The 7,447-nt window shown below is 39.3% G+C and overlaps 1 pseudogene; it reads right to left on the bottom strand.

Moving 5' to 3' along the window:
- Positions 1-2,733: 2,733 nt before the first annotated feature.
- On the bottom strand, positions 2,734-4,107 carry LOC114635261 (annotated as a pseudogene).
- Between the last annotated feature and the right edge of the window lie 3,340 nt (positions 4,108-7,447).

Here is a 7,447-nt window from a genome sequence, read left to right as displayed (position 1 = left end):
AGTCCATATATTAGATATTTTGGACATTTAGGCCACATTGATTTTTTTTGTCTGATACTTCTATTTAATTATAATCTTAGAAGGACAGAAAAATTATTTAATAAATTGTGGAAAGCTAGACTTCATGATAGCTATGACTGTAGATCACAGTTTATCAATATTGATACTAAAAAGATCAGAACTTTGGGATGAAGGTTATAAATCCATAGCTGTATTCTTTTCTTTTGATGTTAAAAATGCACACAGAACTTTAGAAATAGAGTTGGAACAGAAGGAAACTGCAGGCAATCAGGCGAGATGGGTTTCAGTTTGCTCGAACATTCTGATGTATGAATATTTCAATACAGAAGCTTGAGGTATCCAAAATTCTATTCTTGAGCCAATCATCTTGTTAGAAACCATGTCACCAAAAAAAATAAAGTAAAGGAGGGCATCAATATAGATCCTACAGTCACTAGGAATAATGTATTCCCACGGTAATAATTTGGGAAATTGTATGTGAAGCTGCATGCATGTGTGTAGGTGCACAGTTGTATAGTATGAGTTCCAGAGGTCTACTCATCTTTGTCTCTCTGGTGAGGGGATGCCCACATTTGATTTACAAATAGAAGCAATATTTAGGAACTCCTGGTAATTGTGGCTACAGAAATGAATTCAAATTCATGTACAATGCATTATTTATACCCTACTATTTATGTCATAGTTGTTTGCAGTGTATAAGAGTCTCAGTCTTCTGTGACCATCTCAAATAATGGTTCTTCTTCTTTTTTGGGGGGGGGGTTTCTAGACAGGGTTTCTCTGTGTAGCCCTGGCTGTCCTGGACCTCACTATGTAGACCAGGCTGGCCTCGAACTCAGAAACCCATCTGCTTCTGTCTCCCAAGTGCTGGGATTAAGGGCGTGCGCCACCACCATCCAGCTCCAATAACAGTTCTTAACAATTCTGATATGAACTGAGCCAAAACTCAGTAGATGACACTCACTGGATGGAATATTGATTTGGGCAGGCAGAAATAAACCTAATATTACATAACAACCCAACCTCCTTTTCACTTTCTCACTTTTCAGGAGAATTTCCTAAATAATTGCATCCTATATAAGTGGTAGATATTTCCATTGAGAAGCACAAATTGATACACAGAACAGCATAACTATTCAGATTAGACAAGGCAATGATGCACACAAGGGATCATAAATCTCTAATAAAAGATTCCAAAGAGGGCTGGAAAATGTCTCAGCAGTTGAGTGCTATTCTAGAGGTCCTGAATTCAATTACCAGCAACCATATGGTTGCTCACAATCATCTATAATGAGATTTGATTCTCTGTTCTGAGTGTATGTGAAGACTCATATACACACAAATAAGTGTATAAATGAATATTTTAAAAGATTTCAAAGAAATTGTAGTACATTAAATTTCTGTCAAATACTTCATAAAGAAAGAAAAAAATCTCAGTCACATGAGAGGTGAGAAATGTTGAAGGAGGAAATGTATCTGATGAACAACAGAGCATGCATGATAGGAACATGAAGAAGGAACTTTTGAGGATAACAGGGAACTAGATAGATAAGGGAGGGGCATGACAGAGTTCAGTAGGAAAAGGACGAATGAATAACAGATAAGAATGAATGAAAATGTATAATGACATACATGTATGGAAATGCCATAATGAAACTCATTGTGTGGATGTGCACCTAAAATGTAATGAAATAGAATAAACCTCAATGAAATCCAAAAAAATACTGATGAGTGAAATTAAAATGAAAACCTAAGATTTACATGAGAAATTCACAAATGTAAGATTTAGAAAAAAATCTTAAAATTCATTTACAATAGACACAACACACACATACCAGATAAGAAGACAGAGTAAGAAGGTAGGAAGAAAGGAAGGTAGAAATCAAGCAAGAAAGGAAGCAATCAAGTTTCAATAAGTAACCAATGAAGTGAGATGCTCCAAAGCAGAGATGAAAGAAATCTCAAAGTAGACAACAAAAGATGCTAAGATTCCCATGTTTATAGTTTATAAACATTCACATAGTCAAGCTGTCCATACTTCACAAATGATCTACAGACTCAATGCAACCTCAACTAAAACATCAATGCCATTTAGAATAGAACTGGACTGTGGAATCACAAATCTTACATGGGAACAGAGAAGAGTGCAAATAGCCAAAACAACATTTATCAAAACCAACGGGGCTAGGAGTCACTGTAATACCTAATTTCAAGGCACAGCACAGAGCTATAGTGACAAAAACAGCCCAATAGTGGTGCAAAGACAGGCCCATAGACCAACAAACTGACAGGAAGAGCAAAGCCAGAAATATATTCATACCCATACAGGCAACAGAATAGATCTACAGTCAATCAATGTCTATGCAAGGTTTCCAAATACTCATAGTCCACAAAGGGCACATGGTTTGAAGAATGGAACTGGGAAAACTGGACATCAGGCAAGACTAAACCTTGACACTCACCGTTCACCCTATACAAAATCCAACCCTAATTGGGTGAAAAAGCTTAATATAAGATGGAAACCTTCAAGCTCTTAAAGGGAAATGGGTAAGAAAAACTTCATGAGAAATTCTCACATGAGGTCTGCAAAGCCTATGCAAACTGACAAGTAGCATTTCATCTAACTGAAATACTTCTTAACTACAAAGCAAGTAAACACCACAGTAATGAGATGATTTACAATGAAAAGTCTTCGGAGTGCATCACGTAGCAGTCTCAACTAGAAAGACCCCAGCCTGTCAACAGGAGCAGAAATTGAATATGACAAAATTCATAAGAGTCACTTTGAAACATCTCAACCAAGTGAAATAGAAAGGTGCTTTCTGGAACAACAGTGGAAACACTAATTTTTCCCAGGAATTCCTCTGAACATAGAGAGGCGTTAGAGTTGAATGAACTCACTTTCTCTGTCAAAAGCTCTTCATTACTGAGGATAATTTTAACATTGCTCACAATTGTGTCAATGAAATAATTTTGCATGTGGAAAACCTTTGAAAAATAAGAATGTCTAATGTAGTTCAAGTGTTTATCTGTTATGACTCATCTGAGAGCAAATGTGGAGACTTAATGTTTGCCTTGAGTTCCTCCAGTGTCACATTCAAAACCTCAGTGATTTTTTCCTATGATGCCTCATCCAGGCCAAAGAAAGATCTATAGTCTTTCAAAGTCTGTTCCAACATCTCTAGATTATTTTGGGTCAATCCCCTGAATGGTATGGTAGCCCATGCTCTTGGCATCATGGATTTCTTCCGGATTTTTTGTTTCAGCACATCCTTCTTCTGGTCTATGGTGGAATTCATAACAATTAGCAAAGTGATCATGAACATGTGGCGTTTGTAGGTTGGGAGCTCGCTCAGAAGGGTGGTCTCCAGCGTTGGGAAGTCAAAGTCAGACACATCAAAGTTAGAGACTAGGAAGACTGGAGGCTCCTGGTGGGTCACTTCCTTAAGTATACTTGAAATGGTATTTCGAATCTGCTCTAAGATGTTCTCTTTATTGAATGTCCTAGGATCACTAAGTCGTACAATCATTAGATCAAGATCTATGTGGGTTCGAAGAAAATAGAAACTCCTCTTCATTTGCACAATGGCTTTGGCAAGTTCTGTGTCATTAGGTTTAAAGCATACAGAAGAGAAAATAATGAAGAAATCATATTCCTCAAACTTGATTTTGTTCAGATAATCATGTAGTTGGAAGACTGTAGACCCAATACCAGGCAGGTCCCATAGTGTCACACTGGGAAACTTTGTGTATGTGTATGGTGTTCTCTCAGTGGTGTACATACTACCCCAGTAGGAGCAGCCGAATCTTCCTTATCAGCCCCTACTCTCTGTAGAGCATTGATGAGACTGGATTTTCCAGGCCCAATTTCCCTTATCACTGCAATGTTCTGTGGGGCTTTCTCAATGTCACCCAGAGCACTGCTGATTCCTGAAGGTTTCCATCCTCTAGATATGAGTCCATGATGTTGATTAATTCCTGAGACAGGATTTTGGTTTTCATCTTGAAATTCTGAAGATTTGTGTCCAAGCAGGAGGTCAAATCAGGTTCCTCCTTTGGAGGGGATGTAGAAGAGGAAGTCCCACCCATGATTGGGAAATGTCGATGGTACCTAAGGGAGGAAAGAACCAGGAAGGTCAACAAATTAATTCAGTAAGAAAAACCAGTGGGAGGTCAGGACCCAGAATCTGCCACCACATTATAAATAGGGACTTTCTTTTCTTTAATCAAATATACAGGACTAAATAGCACTTATTCCTGGGTTTAGCTTTAAATTTTGGTTTGATTCACACTCCTTAACCTTGATTATTTTCTTCCTTACAGAGATTTGTGGATTGTAGGAAGCCGCTACCGCCATAGTGCCAGCAGCGAGACCAATCGCCATTACAAGATGGCGCTGACATCTGCTGCCCATCCCGATAAACAAGCTGTTGTGCATGTGCAGGAAGTGAGCGCGCACCAAGTCACAGCCGATCCCGGGGCGTTTTGACGGGCAATGAGTAAGCAGCCAATCAGAAATGAACACGCCGCTCCAGGGGTATATAAGCGGTGCCTTTTCGGGGCCAGGGGTCTTCCTCTATTCATCGCAATAAAAGGTTTGCTGTGGAAGGATCCTGGTGTCCGCGTGTGTTCTTGCTGGCGAGACAATTACACGCGGGTCACAGTGGATTTCAGGTTTCAAAGCTCTGTATAAATCTGGCTCGGAGTTGATCAGCTCCCAAGTCTGGTCTGTGGCCATCACTGATCAGTCTAGGAGCAAATTCTCAGTAAAATATCCCTGGTTGAGTGAGACTGGTTTATGGTGTGGTTTGTGGGTTAACTCTTGGACCTCAACACAAGTGTTTTAATTCTTTTTTCTTTTTTAATATACCCCAAGCGATGTCTCATCTTGGTGTTCAACTTGACTCCATCTGAAATGAACTGAAACCCAAGTAGCTAGGCACACCTGTGAGACATTGTTCTACATTGGGTCATTTGAAGTTGAACGTTCTACCCTAAATCTGGAATACATCTTCTGGTGGCAGCCCACACTAAAGACATGGAAGAAGGAGAGTTTTCTTCTTTGCCTGCTTGCTCTCATTTGCTCTTGCAAGTTTATCCATTCTGCTGCTGAGGCATTCCTTCACTGGTATTAGAGTCCAGTTCTTAGAGTTTTCAGTGTACACTGAAGGCCATCTGTGACATTCATGAACCGAGTTCTTGGCATTTCCTTCAGGATTCATCTACTCTTAGACTGGCCAGATCACAGTTGGTTAGCCACTCTATTAGATCTTCTTTAATGTATATAGATTCTTGCTAGCAGTTCTGCTCCTGTGGAGAACCTTGACCTAAACTATGCAGAAGTGAGAATATTCTACCTATATCATCCTAGTTGAGTGGAAGTTAAATGGGTGGCCAGCACTCATGTATCTTAATGATAGAGACAGTTTTCAGAATATCTGCAGATGACAGGTCTTCTGTCCGCTCCTCTTGATTCCAGTAACACAGAACTGTGTCTTTATTCTGTGCATCCCAAGTGGGAACACGTGACTCTTATATAGAGCAAGTCCAAGACCCATTATGGCTGGATTATGTATGATGGTACTTTTATAGGATGATAGGAAGATATTAGATGTTCAGCCAGACTTGGATTATAAGTTCATGTTGGCCACAGGAGGATCAGGTAGATTTTAGGAATAGGTTGTACAAGAGGACCCCAGCGGGAGGAGTTAATCTCAGACTGGGAACAATTCTCCTAAGAGCCAATGGATTTTACCAAAATCAAACATGCTCTTCACGATAATGTACTGAGGAAATTGGGAAAGTAGAGAACACATTACAAAATAACCAATGTTGTGCTAAGTGAGAAAACCACCAAGCAAACCCACTGAGCACAGGAAGAAGATGAGGGTTTCCGTTTATTAACCACTCTTTATTCAGTTAAGTACTGGAAGTCTTAGCTAGAACAGTAAAACCCCAGAAACAAATAAAAAATATATAACTAGAAATGGGAAAGGTTAAAGATAGTACAAGATTCTCTCCAGAAGAGAAGCTAAGTGTTCCTCAGAGATGTCTTAGAATCATTTCAGCAAAGTGGCAGAATTCAAAATTAACATACAAATCTTGGTCACCTTCCTGTATACCCCTGACATATGTGCTAAAGGAGAAACGGGGAATCAATCTCATTTACACTATTAACTGGCACCTTCTCCCCAATAACATATCTTGGAATAAGCCTAATCAAGGAGGGAAATGCCCTCTTTAGTGAAAACTTAAAAGCTTTAGAGAAAATTAGAAGACATTAAAAAAAAATACTACTCATGCAAAAGGATTAGAAGAGTTCATGTCATAAAAATAACTGCCTTTAGAAAATTAATCTAGGGGGCTGGAGAGATGGCCCAGTGGTTAATAGTACTGACTGCTCTTCCAGAGGTCCTGAGTTCACTTCCCAGCAACCACATGGTGGCTCACAAGCATCTGATGGCCTCTTCTGGTATGTCTGAAGATAACTACAGTGTAGTCATTTAAATAAATAAATCTTTTTTAAAAAATAAAACTAATGTAAAGATTCAATGAGTTTCCTATCAATATTCTGATGCCATCATTCACAGAATTAGAAAGAAAATGTTAAAATTGAGTTGTAAGCATCAAAGATCTCAGATAAACAAAACAAGCCTGAGGCAGGAAAAATACTGATGCCATCACTGCACTTGGTTTCAAGCTCTGCTTCAGAAGTATAGGAACAAAAGCACATGGTATTGTTGGATACCAGACATGTTAAAAAGCAGGGGAGCACAGACAATACAGATAGAAACCCACAGGCCTGCAACCACCCACTTTCTTTGTTTCTTTGTTTTTTCTTTCCTCCTCTATCTCCTCTAATTTTCTTTCAAAGGATTTTACTGGAGAAAGGACATTCCTTTAGAAATGGTTCTCAAAACTCTGGAAAGAAAAACCCTTTAAGAAGTACAGATAGGTAGGGACTTTCCCAGTATGGTTCCAGCTACTCAGGAAATGAGGCCATGACTACAAGCAGGAGCTCATGGAAATGAAAAGCTTCTGTACAGCAAAGGAATCAGACAAGGAAAGAGATAATTTGCCAGATGGGAGGGGGACCTTGTTAGCAATTCATTCAACAGAAGATTAATATTTAAATTATGTTAAGAACTTTAAAAAACCTCTCAATAGGAAAACAAACAGCCCAATCCAAACATGGGGTATGTAACTGAGCAGTGTTCTCTGAAGAAGAAATACAAAATCCCCTTGCCGCATACCTCACCACACACACCCATAGAACATATTCTCATTCTCTTCATCTTTTTATAAACACATTGGTGCTGAGACTTGGATCTAGAAATTCTGCAGGTTTGCATCCCACCCCAGCTACCACAAGAGATCCATGCTTGCTAGCCTAAAACTGGTAAGCCCCCCATCCCTCAGTGGTCAGAGT

The sequence above is a fragment of the Grammomys surdaster genome, unplaced genomic scaffold (genome assembly GCF_004785775.1).
Source record: "Grammomys surdaster isolate TR1022 unplaced genomic scaffold, NIH_TR_1.0 75603, whole genome shotgun sequence".
In the NCBI taxonomy this organism is placed as follows: domain Eukaryota; kingdom Metazoa; phylum Chordata; class Mammalia; order Rodentia; family Muridae; genus Grammomys; species Grammomys surdaster.
Note: the sequence above shows the minus strand (reverse complement) of the source record. Positions and strands in the feature narration are given on the sequence as shown.